Below are 27,768 nucleotides of genomic sequence, written 5' to 3' on the forward strand. Positions count from 1 at the left end.
CCCTCTCCTCCCCCCCCAAAAAAAAAGAAATGAAAAAGGAATGCAAGAGAAGCCTTGACGCTGGGCCTCTCTTGTCACTGGGTGGGCCTTGGGTCTATCAATCAATGTTTCCTTTGAGACAAGGAGCAGCTGGAATAAGCCATGAGTGTAACACAAAAGTTCTCAAGGACCCCCCAACCCATACTGGGTTTTCAGCTTCTCTCCGGGGATCGAGGTAAAATGACAAGAAGACCTAAAGGAGAGATGCAGAGAGACAGAAACGGAATCAGTATGTTTGTCGATTAATGTGAATTGTACCTAGAAGGCATGAGCTGTTAATCCCTGTTCGGGCATTCAGGACCTACAGCTGCCCATGTTTTCTCCCTAGCCAATGCATGACCAGCTTCAGGCTGAAGGGGGCTGCCTTCTACATTCATAGGACACAGGTGGCGCTGTGGTCTACACCACTGAGCCTCTTGGGCTTGCTGATCAGAAGGTTGGCGGTTCAAATCCCTGCAACGGGGTGAGCTCCTATTGCTCTGTCCCAGCTCCTGCCAACCTAGCAGTTTGAAAGCACACCAGTGCAAGTAGATACTGTAAATAGGTACTGCTGCAGTGGGAAGGTAGACGGTGTTTCCATGCGCTCTGGTTTCCGTCACGGTGTCCCATTGTGCCAGAAGCGGTTTAGTCATGGTGGCCACATGACCTGGAAAGCTGTCTGTGACAAACACCAGCTCCCTGCGCCTGAAAGCGAGTTGAGCGCCGCAACCCCATACAGTCATACCTCTTAGAATAGAATAGAATCATAGAGTTGGAAGAGACCACAAGGGCCATCGAGTCCAACCCCCTGCCAAGGAGGAAACACCATCAGAGCACTCCTGACATATGGTTGTCAAGCCTCTGCTTAAAGACCTCCAAAGAAGGAGACTCCACCACACTCCTTGGCAGCAAATTCCACTGTCGAACAGCTCTTACTGTTAGGAAGTTCTTCCTAATGTTTAGGTGGAATCTTCTTTCTTGTAGTTTGGATCCATTGCTCCGTGTCCGCTTCTCTGGAGCAGCAGAAAACAACCTTTCTCCCTCCTCTATGTGACATCCTTTTATATATTTGAACATGGCTATCATATCACCCCTTAACCTCCTCTTCTCCAGGCTAAACATGCCCAGCTCCCTTAGCCGTTCCTCATAAGGCATCTTGTTACGTTTGCTTCAGGTTACATGTTTTCATGCTGCATCTTGCGGCAACCCGGAAGTACCGGAAAGGGTTACTTCTGGGTTTCACGGCTCGCCCATGCGCAGATGCACAAAATGACGTCACACGCATGCACAGAAGTGGTGAATTGCAACCAGCGCCTGCGCAGATGCGGGTTGTGTTCCTTTCATGTTGCGAATGGGCCTCTGGAATGGATCCCATTCGCAACCAGAGGTGCCACTGTAGTCACCTTTGACTGGACTTAACCGTCCAGGGGTCCTTTACCTTTACCTTCATAGGGTTTTAAAAATGGGGATGGGAATCCTGATCAATCAGGCCATGTACCCTAGAAATAGAAAACAAGCACACCCACACCCTGGCTGCAGGGTTTTTTAAAATTTATTTTTGTTTTTGCTTTTTTAAAAAGCAAACCAAAAGTGGTTTGTGCCACACACAATCCAGAGCAGAGCTGGAGTGGTACAAAGTGGTAAGTTTGATGCACATAAACAAGTTTAATTCTCCTGCTAGCTTAGCACTTTTGTCATGAATGCAGTTGTTTCTTCAAACCGGTTGAGTACTGAGCACAGGCAACTGTTTTGCCATGTGCCAAATGCTGCAAAGATAAAGTCTTGTCAATTCATATGAGTAACGAGCCAATTGTGTTGAATGAGATCCAATGCATATGTTACCAGAAAGGTGCAGCTACTTCTTCCCCATGGCTGGATCCACTCTGCCTTGTTCTGGTCATATCTGAATGGCAGAGATATGTCGGAAACCTGTTTACTGAGTCAGAGCATCGGGCCATTTAGATCGTTCTTATCTACATCAGCTGGCAGTGGCTCTCTAGGGTCTCAGACTTACCCAGAGATGCTGCGGACTAAACCTGGGATCTTTTTTTGCACTCAAAGCCTGCGCTCCACCACTTTGCATTGGCCCTTCTCTTAATTCTTGCCCCGTGAGCAAATTGCACAAGTGCTGCAATGGCATATGATCCTGGTGGGGCGACCACACATGATTTCACTCATAACTCTTTAGCAAATAAGCAGAAACATCATTCCATGCGTGTAGAAATGTAGCCTTGGTTGTGCACCGTCAAGTTGAGATTTAAACCATATAATCATGTGGTACAGCTCTGGTTGGCCTGCACCCTGCAGGAATTTTATTTGAATATTGTCCCACTACTTCCCCTAAGAAAATTTTCTGAGTGCAGAAAACTGGCATGTAAACAGGAAAGGAGTCTAACTTAGCCCTGACATGCTACTTTTCTGTGTGCAGGGAGGGGGAGGTGTGTGTGTGTGTGTGTGTGTGTGTGTGCGCGCGCGCGCGCGCGTGCACATGATGTAGCATGCAGCCAGCAACCTGCCTTCTGTATTATAAGTGCAATCCATAAAGAGCGGCCTGGAACAGGAATCTGAAGTTAGTACAGAATGCTGCAGCACAATTGCAGATAGGAGACAGACCCTGTCTGTACATAACACCTCTGCTCAGAGACCTGTACTGGTTGCCAGTTTGCTACCAGGCCAAGTTTAACATGATTAGCTTCTAAAGCTCTAACCAGCTTGGGACCAGCTTACTTGTGAGGTCTCCTTACCCCACCGGGCGACTTTGATCTGCCAAACTGGCACCGCTAGAGGTGTTGTATAACACTCTCTCCATCTTTTAGTGTGGCAGCAGCTGCATTTTGGAGCTCCCTGGCTATTACCATCAGGGATGTACTCTTTTCAGTGCCTGCTAGAAACATTTTTTGTTTAGGCAAGCCCATTCAGAAATGTAGAATGTTGACATGTCTTTTAATCTGGGGTGTTTTTTTTAATCTTATTGCCAGATTTTATGAGTTTTGAATAAGTAGTTGTTTTTAACTTGGTTTAATTTTATATCTTTATTTTTTTTGTAAACTGCTATGAGGTTTTATTTCGATCAAGCAGCATATAAATCTTGCAAAAGGAATGAATGAATGGATCCATCCATCCATCCATCCGGCATCCTTGATTTGTGCATATAGAATCATAGCAGTGGTGTAGCGTGGGTTGTCAGCACCCGGGGCAAGGCAAGTAATTTGCATACCCTAACCCGGGGCAAGGCAAGTAATTTGCGCCCCCTAACCCCTAACCTGCCGCCACTGCCAGCTTCTTCTTGCTGCTGCCTGGGCTGATCTGGTGTGGTTCTCTCCCGCGCTCAGCGCTGCGCTGGGGGGCCGCTGCACTTTCCCTCCCCCAGATAGTCCCTCGCTCTCTCTCCGCACCGCACGCCTGGCACCCATCCCCTCCACAGTGAGCGGCGACCCGGCGGCTCGGATCGGATTCGCACAGCCAGCACTGCAGTGAGAGAGAGTGAGTGAGCCAGGTAGGGGCAGAGAGCTGCGAGTGCGAGCGCCCCCCCCAGATGTTGTGCCTGGTGCGGCCGGCCCCCCCTGCACCCCCCACGCTACGCCACTGAATCATAGAATTGTAGACTTGGAAGGGACCCTGAGGATCATCCAGTCCAACCCCCTGCAGTGCAGGAATATGCAGCTGTCCCATATGGGAATCGAACCTGCAACCTTGGTACTATGCATTATAGACCCATGAATCTTTAGGGCCTGCTTTGAAACTCGTGTGTTGTGCTTCGAAGCCCACACATGTTGTAAGACTGACATCACTCACTCACTCACTCAGTCTCACATACACATATATGCCATACTAGGATTGTGGAGGGACCTCTTACTCCTTAGTGACTTTGTGGGAGCTTGAGATTTAGCTCAGCAGACAGTCCTTATGACACATATTGCGCAACACCACTTTATTCTGCTCCCTCCCATGGGAGTTTCTTGACCTTATGAAAGATCGTAATATATCCCGCCCCCCTCGGAAAGAGAATCCCTACCTGTTGTGAGTAAAAGGGCTTTCCATTGATTCCAGATGCCCAGCAATCTCACTGTTGGAGATGACAAGCCAGATCTACTTGGGAGAAGGCTATTTTTACAGTAGTAAAAAGTAGCAAGTTATTTTTAGGAAGCCACAGCACACACCAAATATTTGCTTGAACGATTTATATCCTTCTCTTGAGGCTCCCCAAAGGGGAGCAGTGCGTGAGCAAAGGAAGTGAAATGCTTTTCTTAAACAAAAAAACAAACCATAAACTAAACTAAACCTCTTGTTTTTATAGTATCAATTAGAAAAGAACAAAAAGGGGGAAAGAAACAAAGAGAAACAATAAAACTTATTATGAAACCATTTTCCCTGGCAAGGAAACTTCTTCAGGTGTTACGTTTTTAGGTGTATGTCCAAGTTTAATTAAAGAGCACTCCTGAATGTGCCATGAGGGGATGGGACATAAACAGTGTGCAGTACACAGATCTACGAATTGTCAGGAGTGCATGCAGGAGCCAGGCCCTGTGACCAGTAGGACTTTGCAGGACTGGGGCCTTCCTAAGTTTGTTCTGAACAGGCAAGGCGCGGCCGCACAGGTGACACCGATTGGTAACTCACAGCACCTGGTGGCAAGAGCCAGGAAGGGATATAAGGTCAGCATTTCCCTTCAGCTCTTTGCCACAGCAACACATTCCCTGCCTTGCTATGTTTGGCTCCTTGACTCCTTGCTTCTTGATCCTCGGACCCTTGACTTCATGACTCCTTGCTTCCTGACCCTTGGCTTCTTGACTCCCAGCTCTCTGAACCTCGGACTCTAGGCTTTCTGACTCCTGGCTTCTGGACTCCCATTCCTGTTCCCATCCCACCGTCTTGCTCCCGGTCCCAACGTCCCCAGCCAGGACTTCGGTTGCCCGTGAACCGGACCGTGACAAGAATCATAGAAATGTAGAGCCAGAAGGGACTCCAAGCATCATCTAGTCCGACCCCCTGCAATGAAGGAATGACAGCTAAAGCATCCATGACAGGTGGCCATCCAACCTCTGCTTAAAAACCTCCAAGGAAGGATAAAATAAAAAAAATTCCTTCCTGTAGCACCTTAAAGACCAACTAAGTTAGTTCTTGGTATAAGCTTTCGTGTGCATGCACACGAAAGCTTATACCAAGAACTAACTTAGTTGGTCTTTAAGGTGCTACAGGAAGGATTTTTTTTTTTTTTGACTATGGCAGACCAACACGGCTACCTATCTGTAACTGGCTCCAAGGAAGGAGAGACCATCACTTTCCACAGTAGTCCACTCCACTGTTGAACAGCCCTTACTGTCAGAAAGTTCTTCCTAATGTAGACTCAGATTCTCCTTTCTTGTCACTTGAATCCATTGGTTTGAATCCTACCCTCCGGAGCAGGAGAAAACAAGCTTGCTCCATCTTCCATGTGACAGCCCTTCAGATATTTGAAGATAGCTATCATGAATCAGACATACAGGATTTATTGCAACTCCTGTTGAGTGTATTGTCAGTGGCAAATTTGATTCCATTTGCCGGGGAATGTGTGAAATGGCGTAAAGAATTCAAGAGAGGGTTTCGTTTTGCTCTTGCTTCCCAGCGCCAGCGTGCTGCTGCTCTGATATATAACAGAAGGGCTTGAGTAGGCAGCCTTTGTTCAAAGTTTACTCATTTGCAATTTTTCATGAAATGTTTCTGTAATGATCCCCTGACCATTGTTTCAGAGAGGTTTACATTCATCATCACAATGAGAGCATCTGAGCAAGTGATGTGTCAAAAATTATCCTGCATTTCTTTTCTTTTTTCTTTTTTTAAAACATTCTCCAATTCTCTCTTTAAAAAAAAGAATTAATGAGTACGGGGGATGCATTCAAAAATTAGAAAAAGCAAATGGTGATTCAGTGAAATTCTCATGGGTGAGGTGCAGGCTTTTTGTTGCATTTAACTTTGCTTCTCAGGTGCCTTAGGGGTCTTTGTGAGTGTCCTTTCTCCCACTCTCTAAACAATCTCACCAGGGCTCTGCAGCCTCCCTGGGTGCCCATCCTTCAACCAAAGTCTATAGGAACTCATCTTGAATAGTTCCTTCCATGGGGCTGTCATAGATCAAGAAGCTTAGATACCCAAAGCGACACACACCACTCAGCAAAATTCTAAAGAAATCCTACAGCGCCCTGAGAATGAGGCAAAACCCCCGAAACAACCCATGGAAGCCTCTTTCACAGGAAAATAAAACTTTCCAGAAATTGGAGGGCGGGTTTTGGCGCTGCATCCACCAACCCAATTGTTACAGAACTGCTCGTTATTTGCACAAGGCGTAGCTTAATTGATTGATTTTACCATTTCCATGTTTATTTACTATTACATTCATATTCCACCTTTACTCCAAGTAGCTCAAGGTGGTGTGTGTTGCTCTTCCCCTCCCCATTTCATCCTCACAACATCCCTGTGAGGTAAGTTAGGCTGAGAGACTGTGACTGGCCCAAGGTCATCCGTGAGCTTCATGGCTGAGCAAGGATTTGAACCCAGGTCTCCTGGGACCTAGCCCAACCTCTAACCACTACACCCTACTGGTTCTCAATGTGGGATTATGACCATGATCAGAGTTGGCTTTTTGAAAGCCTTCTTCTGACAAAGTCATGGAGGATAGTTCTACAAAAGACTTTCCAATGATGACTACAAGGGACCTTCAGTTTCAGAAGCAGGAAACAAGACAAATCCCACAGTAGTTTATCAATCAATTCCCCTTCCCAGGGAACTATGGAAACTGCAGTGGATTAGGGGTCTCCTAACAACCATCTGCACCCTTAGCAAACTACAGTTCCCAAGATTCTTTGGGGAAAGCCAAACTATTTAAAGTGGTTTGATTCTGCTTTCAATGTGGTTTTTCTTTTGTCCTGTCACTTTCCCCAGGAAAACCCACTGTCTACCTCTGAATCGGAATGAACACCAATCAGTAGAAAACCCGATTGACATTTGTTCCGATTCAGCAGTAAACGGCGGATTTTCCTGAGGAAAATGGAAGGGTGAAAAGAAAAACCTCTTGGACCAATGTCCAGAAAACACGGTGCAAATGGAAGTCTGGGTGAATCCTTAGTCAGTTTCAAATGAGGCAAAATAATGGAGACGGTCTCTGCAACATACTAAGCCCAAGCAGATAAGCCTTTTTGCGGGAACAGATTTGGTCTCCTTAGACAGAGATGAAGCATGTGGAATTTCTACGCGGATCACACATACAATCTTTAGGCTTATGCACAACATTGAAACTCAGCCTTTCCAAGCAGCTAAAAAACAAAATCCAAACAGTTGGACTGTCCTCATGTTTACCAATAGATAGCATCTGATCCGATTTTTGCTTCGTGGCAACTCCTCTGCTGTTGTTTTTAACATTATATTTTGAGCTTCGTAAGTAAAAGCTGCCACTGATGTCCTCAAAGTACCTTCAAAGTGACAAAACTGAGGACTAACCAGGTTCAGCCACAGAGAGCTGAAATCAGGGAAACCTTGGCAAATTGGGTCCTCCCTTAAAGAGGACACGTATTGAGGTGAGACCTGGAAAACCAACACCCTGTGTTGTGGGTGGGTACGTTTGGACAGCCACGACACCCGATTGGTAGGTCCCTCGTAGCTGGGGGCAATCTGGCTAATGGGATGCAGTCCAAACAGTTCGAGGAACCTATTTATACCCATGCATGTGACCCAGAGCTTCCTCTTTCGGCACGTGCATTCAGAACACCTGCCCTTCTTTCCCTATTTTTAGGGCTTTGCGCTTGACCTTGCTATGCCGCCGTGTGTCACCTGTGGTTGGGACAGGGGCACGGCAGGAATTTTCCCCACTTGGCTGATTGGCTATTGCCATTTGGGTTTTCCTTGCCATGTAGCAAATCGTCACAACTTGTAAGGTTGAGGATAGGCTCTGGTTCAGGTGATAGGGATGGGAGAACGCTCTCGCCATCCTTTTGTGTAGGGTATTCCATTAAAGGAATCCAGGGACTCGATGGTTTGGTCAACCCCTGAGAGGGGGTTATGCCCATGCCTGAGTCCAGGGGGACATTTGGGTGGTGGAGTTAGCCTGTGCCTGGCTTTCCGCTTATCCAGGTGTTCACCCTTGGCTGACCTATGCTGGAACCCTGGGTCAGCGCTACCTGCATGGCAGGGAGCTAGTCGAACCAGAGCCTATGCAACCACTCACTTTCTGTAATCAATAAAGTTGTGGCCTAAATTCTGCCAAAAACCAAAACCAAAATTTGAGTCAAGTGTGATTTTTTTTAGGGGGGAGGTTTCTGGGTCTGAACAAAGTCAGATGAGTTTAAAGGAGAAGTAGACAAATTCAGGACAGGGGCATTGATGACCACTAGCCATGATGACAATGGGGCTCTGTACTCACTGTCTCAGGCAGCAATGCTTCTGCATACCAGTTGCTGAAAACTGCAGGAGGGGAGAGGGTCAAATCCTGCTTGCGGGTTTCCCACAGCCATCTGGTTGGCCATGGTGAGAACAGGATGCTAGACCAGATGGACCACTGCCTTAACGCAGAGGGCCCTCTTTATGTTCCTATGTTCTTCAAAATCTGCTGGAGCCACAGAGAATGCAGTGAATAGAGCCAGGATGGTGAAAAAATACGGCAGAGAACTAGAAGGACTCTCAAATGTGGAGAAATTATTTGGATCAGATTAAGGATGTGCAGGTGGTGCTGTGGTCTAAACCACAGAGCCTAGGGCTTGCTGATCAGAAGGTTAGCAGTTCGAATCCCCGCATTGGGGTGAGCTCCCATTGCTTGGTCCCTGCTCCTGCCAACCTAGCAGTTCGAAAACACGTCAAAGTGCAAGTAGGTAAACGGCATTTCTGTGTGCTGCTCTGGTTCACCAGAAGCGGCTTAGTCATGCTGGCCACACGACCCGGAAGCTGTCTGCGGACAAATTAAAGCCATCTCTAGGCCATTAAAGCGAGATGAGCGCTGAAATCCCAGAGTCGCCCGTGACTGGACTTAACAGTCAGGGATCCCTTTAACCTTTACCTTAAGGATGTGTGTGAGAGAGGAAGCAGCATAATTTTGTGAGTCTTTTCAAAATCCTTTCAGATTTCCTTAGAATTTCTACATGACCCCTCTGCCTTTGAGTAGGTCTTCCAAATTTCCCTTGGATTTCTCTTTATTGAAATAAATTCAGCAGGCAACTTAGAGAAACACACCTGAGAGATTTTGCTGAAATCCCTTTAAACATCCTGCAAAAGGCAGAGGAGAGAACCACCACTCGGTGCTAGAATGCATTGCTTGGCCTACAGAAGGTCCCAGATTCAATGCTAGCCTCTCCAGGTCAAGACCTTGTCTCTCTAGCTTGCAGGTGAGGGGGCAAGACCTCCACCTGAGACCACGGAGCTTCTGCCATTCACAGTGGACAGCACTAACCTGGATGGCCAAAACCTCCCATCTGGTACAAGACAAACTGCCTAGTTATATTTGCTTTCATCCCCAATGTGTCAAGCAATTGTCTTGAGTCTAGCCTAGTGAAAAGAAAACTAACAGTACACATGTTCATGAAATTACAAGCAATATCTCCATGCTGTACAGTATCTGAAAAGACACCCACACTAATTAGAGTTGAGAGCTGTCTGTCAGGCAGGCAATACCATAGCTGACTTTGAGAGAGAGAGAGAGAGAGAGAGAGAGAGAGAGAGAGAGAGAGAGAGAAGAAATGTGTTTGATTAGCTTTACAAATGGAAAAACACAGCGAGATCTGCATGAAGCCAGACCCTGATACTTTCTTCCTTGCCCTACCATCATTTATTAATTTGATGTTTTAGCTCTAGTGGGAAATAGACACTAAAACATGTACCCTGCTAATGTCAGAAGCTAAGTGCAAAGAAGGGGAGGAGGAAATAACCCAACCTTTGCAAGTATCTGACTTTTTTCTCTCTCTCTCCATAAGCAACAAGGAAAGCAGAAGCAAATTCTATCATTGCACTGACCTTAACGATAAAAATGCCAGTATATTAGTGAGCTGCTTGCTTATAATAAATAGCCGAGAATCCTGCTCTAAACAGATAAAGAGGTAATGGTTAGGACTGTCTCTAGAAAGCCATATGTTATACAAACATCATCATAAAATAAGGTTGGAGGCTTTATTTTAATCATGTATAACAGCGAGACATATGCACTCTTCAGTCTTCCTTTATCAAGACTTCACTCCTTTGTTGCCTGCACTTTCCCCCAGATGACAGAACAGCAACCAAATCTCACAGCCCCATATTAAGGCATAGCATAGCACTGCTTTGTTTCTGAATTATTAATTATATTATTATTATTATTATTATTATTATTATTATTATTATTATTATTATTTTACCCTGCCCAACTAACTAACTGGGTTGCCCCAGCCATCCTGGGTGGCTTTCAACAAATATAAAAGCATAATAAAACATCAAATATTAAAACAGCCCTACACAGGGCTGCCTTCAGATGTCTTCTAAAGACATGGCTAAATGATGGCTGGAATCCAAAAAAGAGCTGTTTGGAGCACCTCACAAGAACTTGCATGCACCCAAAGGTAATTTTGGGGGAGGCTTTGCAAATGTTGACAAGAGGTGGTGGACTCTCCTTCCTTGGAGGTTTCAAGCAGAGGTTGGATGGACATCTGTCATGGATGCATTGCAGGGGCTTGGACTAGACGACCCTTGGGGTCCTTTCCAACTCTATAATTCTATTATTCTTTCACTTTTTTAAAAAATTCCAAAACCAAAAAAAATTACAAACATCAAATTCAAAATCCATAGTTGACTAAATTAAAATATACCTAATTGCTATAAACTTCCATTTGCTGTATATAAATGCAACACAATTAGAAATATTATATTAGAACTTTTTATAAATTCCTCTATACCCCCCATTCCCCTTCAGCCATGTGTGATCTCAATATTTCTTTTTTACGTATTCCATCTTGTTGTGTTGTTGTAATTTAATAATTAGTCAGTTGATTCTTTTATTATTTCCTTGCTTACCCCTGCACGTTTTACACATTATCTATTAATATTCCAGTTCTGGAACCATATGATTCTATGACATCTTTTTGGTTTGGTGGTGTAGGGCAAAGGCAAAGGACCCCTGGACAGTTAAGTCCAGTCAAAGGCGACTCATCTCGCTTTCAGGCCAAGGAAGCCGGCATTTTGTCCACAGACAGTTTTCCAGGTCATGTGATCAGCATGAATAAACTGCTACTGGCGAACGGAGGACCGTGATGAGTGCCAGAGCGCACGGAAAGACTGTTTACCTTCCCGCCTCAGTGGTACCTATTTATCTACTTGCACTGGCGTGCTTTCAAACTGCTAGGTTGGCAGGAGCAGGGACCGAGCAATGGCAGCTCACTCCGTCGTGGGGATTCGAACCGCCGACCTTCTGATCAGCAAGCCCAAGAGGCTCAGTGGTTTAGACCACAGCATGTTGGACAAAGCAGCCCAACTCCCTGATCTGCCGCACAGGAGAAGGCATGTGTAGCTAGGTGTCCCTCTGTCCAGCTCTGCTTGCCTGTGCTGCTCTCCTCCAGGGAGGACTCCATCAGGGAACTCCAGACTGCAACTGCCTAAACTGTGAGTAGGCAGAAGCTACCAGTGATAGCCTCCCTGCCAGAGATAACCAGCATATACCAAATCTCACAGGCCTTCATTAAGGCACGGTGCCAATTGGTTTTCACATTAGAATAATGGATGGGATCCATTATGTCTCATATTGGGAGTAGGGAGAGGGTGGGAATGGGGGCAGAGCTGGGACAGCCAATAGTTCTCAACCAGACTAGTTGCAGATGGAGGCTCCAACTTGAGCCTCTGCGGTGCACCAGCCTGGAGGTGGTGTTAGCAAAAATGCACGGTTTCCAGGTGCCCTCCATGATGCACCTGATTTGTGCAATCAGCAGGGCATTTGCTGTTTTAGTGGTTTTTTATTGCTCCCTACAGAATTTCGAGGGAAACAATGTGTGTCTAGATTAGCTCAGCAAAATGGCAACTAAGCAAAATATAACCTGACTTCCTATTGCACCGTTATCTAAGCTGTGTTTGCAAGAACCAGAGAAAGGGTCTTTTCCGTGGCAGCCCCACAAAAGTGGAATATTCCCCCCAGATAGTTTTGCATCCCCATTGCTGCCCCTAATCGATTTCTTCTTTACTTCTATGTAAAAAACTTTCCAGTTTAGATAGAGGGATTTCTGGCCTGAAAGATTATTAGCTTTTATTCTGACATACTGTTCTTGCTACAGTTTTGCATTGTTTTATTAATAATGTACCTGCTCTTCTGTAATGCTTTAACCCTGCTTGTTTGTTTATTGGTTTTTATCTGCTGTTTGTAATTGTTCAATGGCTTCATTGACATTTCTGTATATATTATTGATGATGGCTGCCTTGGGCATGATTCATGGAAAGGCATGATTAGAAATATTTTAAATCAACAAACAAACTAGAAAGATGCATCGCTGGTAGCGGATGCAGAGGAACTTTGAAAAGACAAGGGTGGGGGAGACTCCCCACTAACATCCTGGTGGAACAGAACTATCTAGTCCAGCCTTGGGTTTCCATTTTCCAGTCTGATGCCTCTCAAAAGACCAAAAAAGTAGGACACGCAGGCAGCAGCCCTCTCCGATTGCTATTCTCCCAGTAATTGGTATTCAAGGGCATGCGGTGCACAGTTAAACTTGGGAACTCACTCCCAGAGAGGGCAGGGATGGCCTCCAACTTGGCTGGCTTTAAAAAGGATTAGACAAATTGGTAAAGCTATCGGTGGGTACTAGCCATGATGACTATGCTCCACGGTCGAAGGCAGTAATGTTTATGAATACCAGCTGCTGGGAACCATGGGAGTGGTGAGCAGAACGCTCTTGTGTTCAGGTCCTGCTTGAGAATTCCCTGCAGACATCTGGTTCACCGCTGTGAGAACAGGGCCTTTTCTGCAGTGGCTCCCTGTTTGCGGAATGCTCACTCCCAGGAGGCTCACCTGGCTCCTTCGTTGCATATCTTTATGTGCCAGGCCAGGCAACACATTCCTCTTCTCCCAGGTCTTTGGTTAATTAAACCATCTATAGCCTTTTAAACTGTGTGTTTGGGCTGGGGATTATTGTATTTGTTTGTTATGCATGTTGTGTTTTTATATTGTAAACTGCCCTGTTTCCAATATAAATAGGGTGAAGGGTGGTAGAGAAAATTAATTAATTAATTAATTAATTAATTAATAGCAGGATGCTGGACTAGATGGGTCATTGGCCTGATCCAGTAGGCTCTTCTTATATTCTTATACAGTGGTGCCTCGCAAGACGAAATTAATTCGTTCCGCAAGTCTCTTCGTCTTGCGAGTTTTTCGTCTTGCGATGCACGGTTTCCCATAGGAATGCATTGAAAATCAATTAATGCGTTCCTAGGGAAACCGCCTTCAGACCAGGTCCGGGGACAGTCTGTCCCCGGACCTCTTCTGAAGGCTGGGGGGGGGGGAATAAGGGCTTTTCTTCCCACCCCCAGCATTTTAAAAAACCCCGGGACAGCAGAGGACTTCTCCGCTGTCCGGGGCGATCTTAAAATGCTGGCGGGCGGCATTTTAAAATCGCCCGGGACAGGGGAGGACTTCTCCGCTGTCCGGGGCGATTTAAAAGCCCCTGGGAAGGCAGGCAGGGGGGACAAAGACTTTTGCCCCCCGCCAGCCTTCAGAAGGTGTTCCCGCCCCCCCGCCCCGCTTCGGAGCACCGTTCCGAAGCCGGGCGGTGGGGGAAGGTGTTCCCACCCCCCGCCCCGCTTCGGAGCACCGTTCCGAAGCGGGGCGGTGGGGGAAGGTGTTCCCACCCCCCGCCCTGCTTCGGAGCACCGGGAGAAGCGATCTCCCCGCAGCCCCTTGCTTCAAAAGAGGTCCGGGGGCAGCGGGAAGCGCTTCCCGCTGTCCCCGGACCTGGGGCTGCGGGGAGAAGATCGCTTCTCCCCGCCGCCCCTTGCTTCAAAAGAGAAGACCCGCTGTCCCCGGGGCAAGCTTCGTTTTGCGAAGCAAGCCCATAGGGAAATTCGTCTTGCGAGGCAACTTGAAAACGAAAAAACCTTTCGTTTTGCGAGTTTTTCGTCTCGCGAGGTGTTCGTCTTGCGGGGCACCACTGTATAGCCATTATGACTAATAGCCAGCCTTATTCTCCATGAATGGTATGGCTTGCAAGACATGGTAAGCCAAACCATGGTTTACTGGGACTGTGAAAATGTGTTGGCTCCCAGAGAAGAACTCAGTTCAGAGGGATGGGATTCTTCAAAATCAAAACAGGGACCGAGACTATGGTTCTTAAATGAAGAGGTTTATTTTAGAGTACTTTCCTTGCTGACAGCTACAGTACATACAGATGAGTACTCTTTTTTCCAGAATCTTTTTTGAAAGTCCTGGGGTCCAGCATTCTGGAACCCTGGGCTACATTCACAACATTTAAAGCACTATGATACCACTTTTTATGCAATCATGGCTTCCCCCTAAGAATTCTGGGAGCTGTGGTTTATTAAGGGTGCTGAGAGTTGTTAAGAGGCCCCTGTTCCCCTCACAGAGCTACAATTCCCACAGTTCCAGTGAAGAGGGTTTGATTGTTAAACCCAGCACTTTTTTCTTAAAGAATGCTTAGGGGTACTCTCATTTTCCTACTCATATTTAGATACTACTCCTCAATGAGGCCAAACTTAGATTCACAAAATGTTTAGGGGTATGCAGGGGGAAAACACTGGTTAAATCATTCTGGGAATGGGAAGCATGAAGCTTTGGTTTTCCTGAACTTGTGTCCTGGTTCAGACTCAACTATGAAGCCTCCTTACTCTGGCCAATATCCAAAGCACCAAATTGGGATCCTAAATGAATCTTTTGTCCGGTACTTACTATGCCCAAAGTTATCAAAGAATGCAAAAATGCCCATTTCCCCCACCAAATGAGGTGTCTACATTAGTTTACCGAGCAACTGCAGTCTTCCCACAACCAGCACAGCCACATCTCTGAGGGTAAAACTGTTTTAGCTTTCTATTCCCTCTCAGGGATTCATGGGAACTGTAGTTTCAGAAGATGCCTAGGCATCTCTGAAAAATCTCAGCACCACACTGAAATACCCGTGATAAAGCCAATATATATTTGTAGCATGAACACAGAGGCTTGCTTAAGGAAAGGGGGCTAAAATGATGACCTGTGTCTCCTAACATTAGGAATCTCAGAAACAGACCACTGATTTGTCTGATATGGTTCTCACATTATATGTTCCCCTAGATTATCTGAAAAAAATTGGGGTTAAATACATCCTGTGTGAAATTGGACCTAAGTAGGAAAGAAATTGCTTTCAGCTGTTTCATTGTGTATGAATGGGGATTTTTTTTCCTCCCTCTCTCGCAGTAACTCAATGTCACCTAATGAAACTGATAAGCGTAGGACGGACACAAAAAAAAATACTTATATGTACAGCAAATTATGAACCTACTGTATTCATACAGTATTTATAAGATATAGTGAAAGCTAATCACTTAGGTGGTTCATGGATTAATGAATTGTTAGTTGCTTTTAGTCACGATAACAAAATACAATGTCCGTGTTTTAGATGCAGTGTACTTGTGTGAACCCTATGTCCCCTGTCGGTTTACTGCAGACATCAGTTAGAAGACAAAATATTTGACTAGATCAGGGCTCACTAACCTGTGGCTCTCTGAGGTTGTTGGACTACAACAGGCATAGGCAAACTCGGCTCTCCAGACATTTTGGGACTACAACTCCCATCATCCTGAGCTAACAGGACCAGTGGTCAGGGATGATGGGAATTGTAGTCTCAAAGCATCTGGAGGGCTGAGTTTGCCTATGCCTGGACTACAACTTCCATCTTCCTAAGGCTGATGGGAGATGGACTCCAAGAACGCCACAGGTTAGCCATCCCTGGGCCAGATTGGTCTGAAGCAGCAGAGCCTTTCTGTTCTCCCATCCACTGTTGGAGGAAGAGGTGTGCGGGGGGAGCGCACCGCCCCTGGCAGTGCAATCCCGGCAGGGTGCCATCGTGGCTGCCCCCCCACCCCTATGCTGGCCGCCTCGCCCCCATGATGTGCACCCTGCCCCCGCCTGCTCTCCGCCCCCCGGTACCGGAGCATGAAGCTCCGCCACTACTCCTACCCTGTCAAACAAAAGTTATCTTGGATGTATTGATAAGTATTTGAGATTGTGACACTGAAGCTCCCTCTTATCTGACCTGAACTCTGTTATGCTACAAAGACTTTCCCTTAAACATTAATATACAGATTTTAGAAAAGGAAAAACAACAACCCCAGATATTAAATTCTGCTGCCAAGCCAGATTTAAAAGCATTCCTTATCCATCTTAGTCCAGCTCTATTTATGCCCTTGCAAATTTAGCAAGTGGCACCCTTAGCCCAGTGCATTACAAGCAGGATGTTTGACTCTGAAAATACAAAGACATTAATATGTGTTTATTCCATAAGTTTGTTGAAAGTGTGACCCCTCTTCCTTCTCTGTACGAAGTCTGGAATGCCTGCCATATAGCTAAACCTGTCAGGGCTGCCACTCAGTCCCAGCTCACATAGGACCACGTTAGCCAGCGTTCAGGTTAAAAGAGTCTTTATTGGATTACAGGTTCCATTTCCAAACTGCAAAGTGCAGCCCTACTTCTTCTAGGTCAGATCGGCGAAGACCCGTCTGAGTCTCCGCCTCTAGCACACCAGCTTAATACCCTAGCCTTGCTCCACCTCCTGCGCCTTTCCTTCCGTCTCTGGGTCCTTCTGCCCCCCGGGGTCTCTTCTTTCCTACTCTCTTCTGACGCGGACCCCCCTGACCCTTCCGCCTCCTTGCGGCGGGCTTTGGGACCTGGTTCACTCTCTGGGCTGCTTACTGCGCCAGCTTCCGCTACATTTGAACTTGGCGCGCGCGCCCAACTCTCAACCTTCCTCTTGATCGTTTCGTCGCTCCCCGAGGTGGGCGTGACTACTCCTGACTCATGCCCTCCCTCCTTCTGAAAGCCTCCGGAACCCGATATCTGGTCCCCTTTCTCCCCGCTGCTCCCTGCTGGGTACGTGGGTCCCGATCTCCAACTGCTGCTCTCTGATCCCTCTCTGGACCCTTCTTCCTGGGGTGTTCCCCTGCTTTCCCCCCTTGCTCTGACCGCTGGCACTCCCTTCTGGGAATCCTCGGACTCACTGGATAAGCTCGGCGATCTCGGTTCGTCATCCTCACTCATCTTTCCTTCGTATTCCTCCCCCTCGCTCTCTGTCTCCTCCCTTCTCTGCGTCTCTGCTCCTGAACCCCTGACACCAATGCTATTGTGTAACACTATATACAGTGGTACCTCAGGTTATGTACGCTTCAGGATACATACGCTTCAGGTTACAGACTCTGCTAACCCAGAAATATTACCTTGGGTTATGAACTTTGCTTCAGGATAAGAACAGAAATTGTGCTCCGGCGGTGTGGCGGCAGCAGGAGGCCCCATTAGCTAAAGTGGTGCTTCAGGTTAAGAACAATTTCAGGTTAAGAAAGGACCTCCGGAATGAATTAAGTTCTTAACCCGAGGTACCACTGTATATTAAAGATATATTTACACAGCCCTGAATTGTGCTGTATTACACACAAGGAGTGCAGCTGTACCAGTTTTCTCACTTTTGCCAAACTTTGCTCAGAGAGCGAGAGAGCAAGAGAGAGAGATAGAGACAGTCTTAGTTCTTCTGCACATTTCCCCCTTGGCCTCTGTGCTGAGCCTGCCAGCAAAGCTGACAATAGAGTCCAATTGTGGTGGACATCTGAAGCTGGCCAGCAGTTTAATTGGTGCTTAATAGATCTGGACTTGGAAGTCTGGGAACTTTGTGGTCTTGTAGCTCTCCCTCCCTCTTTAGCCCTGCCATTTCAGTGGGTTGTTTCATCAGGGGAAGCAATTATATAAGCCGATAGCAGCTTTCTCTCTCTCCACCCCCCCTTCTCTAAACCACTGGCAGGAAGCCAGCATCATGCTGCAGAGGTGCAGGGTGTGCAGCAAGTGGTTGCGCCGAGTGACGCTCCGTAATGATATGATGTGGCTGTGTGATTAAGAACTGGCTTCCTGCCGAACCATTTCTGCCTGGGAAACAACAGCCGCTGCACTTTGGCTCCTCGCTGCTCAACACCGGCACGTCATGGAAGGTGCTGCTTCCTGGAGTCCCGTGATCACAAGAGGTGAAGGCTTTGCTTAGGGGAGGGGGAAGAACTCCTGAAGTCCTTGTCCCCCTAGCTCACACTTTTCTCTCTCTCTACCATCTCCGGCCAAATCCCATCAAAGCCAGGCATCCGAAAGACTTTGCCTTGAGAAAGCAAGCGAGCTTGGCTTTAAGCCATGTGGCACCAATTATAGCTTGCAGCCATGCAGCCATTTATTTTATAGCTCCACTGAAGACAGAATGATACCAAGTGATACCTTCTCCACCCCTACCCCCCTTCTCCTCTCCAGATTGTGCAGATCAGGTGTGGCAAAACTCATTGTGACACATGGCACCCAGCTTCTGCAGACACATCGCAGTGCATTTATTTTACATAGACCGTCCACTCCAGGATATTCAGAGCAACAAACATGGCCTCTTTGAACGGGACATAAATGTTCAGATTGGGTGGAAGAATGGACTACTGTTCATTCTCTGCACCTCCAGAGCTGAGCAACAGAGCTTTAGATGTACGTAGAAGGTCGCTGGTTCAATATCTGGCCTCTGCAGGTAGGGCTGTGGGAAAACCCGAGAGAGCTGCTGCCACAGGCAGTACTGAACCAGATGGTAGAAAACAAGGCAACTTCTTGTGTTCCTGTGAGAACCTGACTCCAGGTTTGAGCGGCTTCTTAGCAGAGTTCATGCGGCCCTCCACTGGTGGGTCTCCTCGTACATCAGTGGGTTCCAGGGGCATTTCTGGGTGGCAGTGGGGCAGCAACAGGCCAAAGCAGCAGTGCTGTGATCAGTGCCAGGCTGCTGGGCTTGAGCCACCATTTTCATTTATGTGCAATAGTGATGCAATGCATTCTGGGAAATTTAAACGCAGCTTAGATCCACCTGCTCAATACAGGGGACCAGGCTGGTCTTCTGTGCAGTGGTGTGGTCCCCATGCCAAACAGCTAGATATGAGAAATCATTTACAATTACCACAATGCCCAAGGCATTGTATCCCTCTGCAGCGACACTGCCCTGTTCTTCTGCAGTAGTAAAGCCCTCAGGAACAATCTGTTTTCCCTGAAGCAGGTGTGCAAGGCAAGGGCGGCCTCCTTCCTAGGGTGAAGGCTGCAACAGAATCTGTGAGGTGCATTTTGAATCAGAACCAGAAGTGGGGGCAGATTTCCAAATGCAGTGGTATCAGGGGTTAGAGACGCTTCAGGTTACAGACACTTCAGGTTACAGACTCCGCTAACCCAGAAATAGTACCTCAGGTTAAGAACTTTGCTTCAGGATGAGGACAGAAATTGTGCGGTGGCAGCACGGTGGCAGTGTGGTACCTTAGCTAAAGTGGTACCTCAGGTTAAGAACAGTTTCAGGTTAAGAACGGACCTGCAGAACGAATTAAGTTCTTAACCTGAGGTACCACTGTACACACAAGCGCACACCCCAGCGAGAAACCAGCTGCATCAATTGTCTGGGTTGGTTTTCGTTTTGTTTTGTTTTTGTGTGTTTTTCACAGCTACCTCTTGTAGGCATTTTCTTCACACACAAGAAAGCTTTTTGTGTGTTAATTCTGAAGATATAACTACATGGCTGTAGCTAACCATGCACTTCTTAGTGCAGTGCATAGTTAAACGATGGAAGTTGCTCCCGCAAGAGGCGGTGATGGCCGCCAACTCAGATGGCTTTAGAAGAGGATGGGATAAATTCATGAAGGAGAAGGCTATCAAAGGCCAGTAGCCATCATAGCTAGGTTCTGCCACCACAGTTGGATGCAGTAATGCTTCTGAATACCAATTGCTGGAAACCGCAGGAGGACAGAGTGTTCCTGGGCTTGCATCCTGCCTGCACATTTCCCAGAGACATCTGGTTGGCCAGTGTGAGAGCAGGATGCTAGACTAGATGGGCCAATGGCCTGGTTATGTTGTTAACCCACTTCCAAATTCTGGCAAAAGGTTAAAGGAAGTCCTGTTTGGGAGTTGCCTGGCATCTTTCCATGCCCATTCTTCTTCCCACCTCACTTCCAAGGCACGATGCCTCGTGGCTCCAAAGCACATCTGCATCTTCTCTCCAACCCTCTCCACACACACAAACACACTCATTTCACACCCCTCTTTTCATTTCTCACACAAACACGCCTGATATCTTGCTGCTCTTGCAGAAAGATACAGTGGGTGAGTGAGTTTCTGTGGCGGCACGGTAGCCACCAAATCACCACCTCCCTGTGGTCAGTTCATAGGTTGGTTTCGTAAGATATGAAAAATCTGCAGTTGCATCATTCTCGAGTCATTAGGTGGGGTGAATGCACTGGTAGAGGAAGGAACAGCATGATTGGGGGGGGGGGATTCCCCATATGACTGAAGCTTCCATATATTACCTAAGAAGAATGTGGGGCATTTTGCTTATGTACTTATGATCTGGCTTTTTTAAAAGTGCTTTTCTGCACTGCTCCCCTTTAATTATTATGCATTATTTTTTATTGATGCTTTTAGGAATTTGGGCATGTTGCACAATTGAAAAGCGGTATGAAACAGATAGATGGGTTTGGGAGGGTGAGAGGTGAATATCTTGTGCTCTGGTAGAAGGCAACATCCCTGGGTGCAAAGACTTCTCTCTCATCAAACTTCTCTCTCATCATTACTTCCTCATCAGGAAGTAACTGGAGACACAGTCATTGATAAGCTTTATCTTCCTTCCAAATATCTTCAATGTCCTTCCACTGGTGAGATCCCCTGTAAATATATGGAATGCTTCCTTGTTTGGTGTTCTGAGTTTCTTCCATTGCCAGTGACAAAAAGGAAATGGAAACCACCCAAACCCAATAGCTAAGCTATGATGAGAGAGAAGTGTATTTAGCACAAAGGTCTGAAGAGGGTTTCTAAGTGAAATGGCACCATAACTGGGAACGCTGATTGGACGTGTGAAGGTTGAAAGAGAAACCTGCATGCCCCATAGGTGGGAGTTGTGTGCATGCACCTGCCCCATCTACAGATAAAGTGAAGTGTGTTTTGGGGTGAAGTACGGCTGATGAATGGTGTTCAATGTTGCTATCAGGGCAGTGGTTGGTGGGGATGTGGTTATGTAAGAGCAGGTAGCATTCAGTACTTTGGTTCAGGAATTCCTCTACACAAACACAAAAAAACTAGCCTCCTGGGTCATCAGGTCAAGGGCCCATCAACTCTATCATCCTGTTTTCACAGTGGTTAACCAGATGCCTCCAAGGCAAACCCTTAAGAAGGACAAGAGTATTCTCTCCCCTCTCCCTTGGTTTCCAGAAGCTGGTATTGAGAAACATTACTTCCTCTGACTGTGGAGACACAGTCATTGATAAGCTTTATCTTCCTTCCAAATATCTTCAATGTCCTTCCACTGGTGAGATCCCCTGTAAATATATGGAATGCTTCCTTGTTTGGTGTTTTGAGTTTCTTCCATTGCCAGTGACAAAAAGGAAATGGAAACCACCCAAACCCAATAGCTAAGATATGACAGAAAAACGAAGCAAGGTAGAGGAGGTTACGTCTTGGAGCTCTGGGAGATGTTTCGTTTGCCTCAAGCTTACTTCTTACAATTCTCATCTGTCTGCTCACAAGGCTGCTTACCACAGGTATGTGACAGTAAATGAGCCAAAGAGCACTTCATCTCTTAGAACAACAACCAGCACCACCTACTGGCGACCGCTTGCAGCCAGGGCTGTATGAATTCTGCACTTGTTCGAGAACAGAAAAGAGCAGAAATGTGGCACAGAATACAGCTTCCCAAGGGAGGAAGGGCCTTAGCCCAGTGGCACAGCACATAAATGCAGAAGATCCCAGGTTCACTCCTTGATATGTAGGGTCAGGTAGCAAGTGATGGGAAGAATCTCTGGTGGCCATCCTGGGAGCCACCAGAGCAGACAATTCGAGGTGTACTTACACTCTGACTGGTATAATGCAGTTTCTGGCATTATACCAAAACCTACAAAACCAGCAATCACAAAAGACTGAATGAAACCAGGATAAATACACCATACCAGCACTCCACCTCTTCCTTTTCCCTCTTGCAACTTTCTGTTCATTTGGTCTCTCCCATTAGACCGAATCTGCTCCACTGCTCTGAGGAAGAAAGCAATACTAATTGTTAGCTACTGTTACTGGGATTGCACCATGTGCCTGACCTCCAGCTGACTGACTCATGGCAAGATAAAGAGGTGGGACGGGGCACAGTGATGGCGAGGTTGGCGCACTGCTGGTGGAGCCAGTCTGGCACGCCTGCTGGTATATTTGCACCAGTGCCTTGAATCTCCCCCTCCCCTTTCTGACACAGTGCAGCAACTCAACTGGGCGGAGGTCCGGTGAACATCATAGCCCCACGACACCGTCAGCAAAATATGTACATTGGAATGGGCTGGATCGATGTTGTTTCAGTGCTAGCAAGACTGACACGATATGGCACTGGCTGCTCAGCTTAGCCTTAGCAACAGCAAGGAGAGAGTGCAGCGACAAGGCCATGGATCTCTGGGTGTTGGCAGCCAGCCCCACCCTGGTGCTGATGCTACAGTGATAACAGAGCAGCCATGGTGTATTAGATGACTTCCAGGAAATGCTCCTTCCCACTCCACAATGGTGCACATTACCAGCAACGATAACAGCTCCTCCTTCCAGATTTACCTCGTAATCACAGAATTATCAGTTGCCCTCAGATGCCCATGATATATACATTTGTATATACACTGCATTTTTGTCGCCTCTCCTTACAAATCAGCGGGTTCTGTGTTTTCAGTTAAGCCCTTGTTTCTCTGTCCAGGACTTTGTAAAACAGGCACAGGCATTCAGCCCAGTGTTTGTGCAGGAGGGTCGATTTTTAATCCGCATATACCGGTAAGGAAGCTTCTCAGCAACAGGCCACCTAGGGATGTTGTGGGAGCTACTTTCTGAGAGATTATTTTCAAGAAATACGCAGAACGAATTCACTGGGGATGCTAAAAGATACTGGGTAAGTAGCTTTATGGCAGAGGGTTGAATTGATGACTTGTTAGCTCCCTTCGCCTGCCTCTGTTCTCTTTGTCTGCCTCTATTCTCTTTGTCTCTCCACCCCCTCTGTGTGCAGACCAAGGAGCTCTTGTGGCAGGAAGGGGGTTTATGGCCATGCTTCCTAAAATCGTAAAATAACAGGGCCCACATTCAAAGTCCCTGTGTGATCAATGAAATCTTTCCCAGATGTGCCCAGGCGACATGCGCTTTCAATATATGTCCAGGTAGGTTGGAAACACAATGCACCCACTGCTCACATCATAAGCTTTGTAACCAATCCCTGTGACGCCAGCGGGCATGCATAAACTCCCAGTATGTGGTATGTGCAGAATAGGAACAGAATCACTTGGGGAATATCAGAGGCAGAAACCCCACCAAGCAACTGCGTCGTCTGCCCACCGCCTGTAATATGCACAAAACAACTCTCAATCAATAGTATATAACACTATCTTTTTTAAGATATTGGACCCTTGGAGAGCAGATTTATATGGACAAATATGAATCCCAGTCCACAACATAGACTAAGTTAGGTATCAGGGGGCAACTGCGGGATGTGATGGTACACAGCCTTCCGTACTGGGTCCTATTATTCATGCGCGCCTTCGAGAATTATTGGACTAGTACATATTGATTTTATTTTTATTTTTACTTAGGAACTTTTTCCTTTTTTCTTTTGCAGTCAGCAGGACACTCTGAGAAAAATTCCAAAGTATCAGTAAAAAAGCAAAGCCTAGCCTAGCTTTTTCATGAGACTGTAAGTTTGTTTAAAGCTTTGTGTTGGGGGGAGGTGGTGAGTGCCCTTATTCAGCTAGTGTCGAATCAGCGAATGACACAGTGAGCAAATGTAGGTAATGGTCTCCCGACCCACAAGTTCATTTCGAATGCTGGAATAGGGCTCATTTTTCAAATATTGTGCATGTTTGTGGGTGCAGGGAAGGTGGAGGGGGAAGAGAGAGAATACAAATTCTGGCGTGATTATGGGACATTCAGAACAAACAACAAATATTAAAACCTATTCTGTCCAAGCAGGTAAATCAAAGCTACTTAATGATGCAAAACCTGGCAGTGGTTGCTGATGATGCCAAATCAGGGGTGAGAAACCTGTCAGGAGCTCGTCCTACACTCGAGTAGGACCCTGGTAGAGACACATGCCCGACTGGCATGTTCTCTCCCTCCTGGTCATTCGTTTGGGAGCTTCACAAGCTTCCTTCTGCCCGAACATCACAGCGACTGATGCCAACAGACACCGGCACACTTAGGGATCTGCAGAGTCTTCGCAGTTTGCGTAACAGACCTCAAGAACTCAGCATTTTGGCTAATCTACTTTATTTGCATATAAACACACACGGAGCACTGCGAGATGGCTCCCTCTCTCTCTAGCATCAGACAGCAAAGAGAAAAAGAACAAAGGACAATAGTCCCACTACACAGAACACAGTAACACAAACATCCTGTCTCTGTCACTTCCCACTCTGTGGAGTCAAAACATATACCATCATGTGATAGACAACAATCCCATGACTGCAACCATGGAGCAGGAATTCTAACAAAACCTGCCATCCTCCCAGTGTTGTTGGACTGTTAATTCCCATCATCCCTGACCACTGGCCATCAGGCTGTGGCTGATGAGAGTTGGAGTCCGATAACACCTGTAGGGCCATAGGTCCCCACACCTGCACTAAATCATAGGGCGATATGAATGGGAAGAAACACACTGCAGTGAGACTCAAGCTTGCACACTCCTTACTCCTGTCTCTTCCTCCTGCACAGTTGGGAGGAGTTTGGAAGCTTTGGCATCTAATTAACCACAGTGTGCTGAGCTGTCTGAACCCAGAATTGTGGATAATCTTAAACAAGGGGCACTTTAGACAAGCCAGCTTTGTAAACCACTGTTTGAAGTTGTCTGGTTGGCCAAATGAAGCTGATCACAGTTTGTCCATACAACACAACAAACCATGGTTGAGTAAAAGTGGAAGCAGCTGTTCAGGAGTTAGAGGAGAGGGGAGCGTGTGAATCCAAATTTTGCTGCTGTTCATTCCTGCTTACTCATGCTGTGCCAATCCAGATAACACAATGTGTGAATGCTGTTCATGTTTCTTTCCCTAAGATATTTCCGATTTTTCATCTATTTCTGGCACCACACACACTGTACACTTATCTGCAAAATCTGATGCAAGGCCTGGATTGCTGCATAATTGGATGGGGTTATTGTTTTGGGGTGTTCTGTTTGGGAGGATTATTGCTCTTATTATGATTATTTTGATTTCTGTGGAAATTGTTTGATTTGGTTGAGTATTTTTCATGTTTTATTTATTGTTTATTACTACTTTTGTTGTGATTATGTATTTATTTTTTTCTTCATGTTGTAAGGTGACTTGAGCATGGTTTGAACTATGGAAAGGCGGCAATCAAATAAACTTATGTATACACGTATGCATAATTATCTGCAGTATTGTTATGCTCAGTTGGCTGAATTGTACATCATGTTCCCTATCTGAATGCCCACCAGGCGTATCTCACAGCAGTACCATGCAGATCTGAATGCTAGTTGTACACCACATTCATATAATGCCCACCCTGCAAAACCCATCATCTGTATTTCATTGCAGTGCACATCCAATTACCTGCTTTTCTTCCTACAGAGCCAAAGATAATTTTCTACCTCTTTGCACCACACATCCTTACCAAAATAATGGGCCATTTGTGCATCAGAAGTGGGAAAGTATATCACATAATATTACACCACCCTACAGCTAGCCACTTTAGGTGGAATTATATAGGTGTGGAATTTGGCACATCTTCAAAGGAACCAGAGTCCCACAAGTGTGGGGCAACCACTGAAGCTGTTATGTTTTACACACCCTCAATATTGCAACACATTTCACAGACAACATTGTTATGAATGCACCCTAATTTGATCTCAAAGATAACCATGAAACACAAAGCCCAGAGACATCCCCTTAGGTATTCCAGACCCAGTTAGATATAGGTCCACTCCCAGTGGCAACAAAATACTTTCCACCACCTTGTTATTTGCATTGTGGGTTTAGGGTGAGAAAACAATGGGTTGGGTGGAGAATGGAGTTTGCACAGTCTAACAAATCCACTTAAAGTTCTTAATAATCCCGAATGATTTACATTGAAACATTATTCACATAGGCCAACTCTGCTGATAAGATATATTTAATAGCAGTCATCTCACTGAAACCACTAATCAGTAGAACAGTACAAACCATGATCAACAGTAGCTATATTAGAACCCAAGAGCTATACTTAGAACCCAAATCAATAAGATAAAATAGCATCAATGCATTTTAAAAGTTTCAGCAAATAAAAAAGGCCCTTACCTGGCACTGAAAAGATCAGCAGCAGTACTGGGAGAGCTTGTCTACTGATGGAATTCCAGAGAAGGGGTGCCACCACTGGAAAGGCCCTGAGCTACCAACGAGAAATAAGAGGCCTGCTTCCAGGCACAGTGGTTTGCCACCGTGAGAAGAGGACGCTAGACTAGAAGGGCTTTTCGCCTGATCCAGCAAGGCTCTTATGCACACATGTAAAAAAATCCTCAGAATTATTTCATATTATTCTCTTGTGTTCATGTGAGTGTAGTGTAATTCTAGCTTGTCAATCCTCCACACTCAAATGATAATGTAAGAAAAGCTCTTTCGAAGGCCCTTCTCTGTTCAGTATCTGCAGGGACCAGCTAGATGCCTCCAGGAAGCCCACCAGCATGGCTTGAAGGCAGCAGGGTTCTCCTGCTGTGGTGGATATTCAGAGACATTCTGCCTCTGGACTTGGAGGCTTCATAAATCCATCATGGCAAGCGTCCATGGACTGATCGCTCCTCCCCAACGAATTTGTCGAATCCCCTTTTAAAGCCATCCAAACAATGCCATCAAAGGGGTGGAAGGACCAACTCCCTGCCCTATGGCTGGTTGCCTCAATGCATCAGCCCTGACCTGCTAAAACCATCGTGTCTCCGCGTGGGCTGGCACCGTAACAAAGAGGCCAGCAAAACAGATCACTTCACCAGGTGATTCAAGCACATTGGCAGATCAATGTTAGCCTGAGGCTCAGTGCCTGAACCCTGGAGTGCCAAGTATTCAGAGGGATTTGTGGGTGGGGGAATCCTAAACTGTGCTTTCCTTCCCTGAGAGAAAGCCTTTGGGAAAGTGGGGCAATGTTCCTTAAATGCAGGTGTTGGAAACAGGCACTCCTTAAGATGATCAGGAAGAAATTCCTTCCTTATTGGTTTCAGCATTGGAAGGACTGGTCTTTCTTTCTTTCTTTCTTTCTTTCTTTCTTTCTTTCTTTCTTTCTTTCTTTCTCTCTCTCTCTCTCTCTCTCTCTCTCTCTCTCTCTCTCTCACACACACACACACACACACACAAGGAGGGATCTATTGTGCCTCTTTGGCATTGTATCTTATGAAATGAAGGTATTAATCAAAATCAGATAAACAAAGCAAGGAGGAGAGAGGAGGAGTAGGCAGAGGAGGCGGAGGAGGCAAAGAGGCTCAACCCTACCCTTCTGCCTCAGTAATTATTGTCAGCGGCTTCTGGTCTGTTCACCCCTGTGCCAAGTTAGTAATGTATCCCCGTTTGGCCGAT

At 46.3% G+C, this 27,768-nt stretch overlaps 1 long non-coding RNA gene across 3 annotated transcripts in view; it reads right to left on the reverse strand.

Annotated features, from left to right (window-relative positions):
- The window catches only part of LOC308587515, a 63,877-nt gene extending 36,703 nt beyond the window's left edge, over positions 1-27,174 (reverse strand). For all 3 annotated transcript variants that reach the window (XR_014008419.1, XR_014008420.1, XR_014008421.1), the window contains exon 1: positions 26,506-27,174. This is a non-coding gene — a long non-coding RNA (uncharacterized lncRNA). The remainder of the gene's footprint in view (positions 1-26,505) is intronic.
- Between the last annotated feature and the right edge of the window lie 594 nt (positions 27,175-27,768).

The sequence above is a fragment of the Podarcis bocagei genome (genome assembly GCF_964188305.1).
Source record: "Podarcis bocagei genome assembly, chromosome: 1".
Taxonomy (NCBI): domain Eukaryota; kingdom Metazoa; phylum Chordata; class Lepidosauria; order Squamata; family Lacertidae; genus Podarcis; species Podarcis bocagei.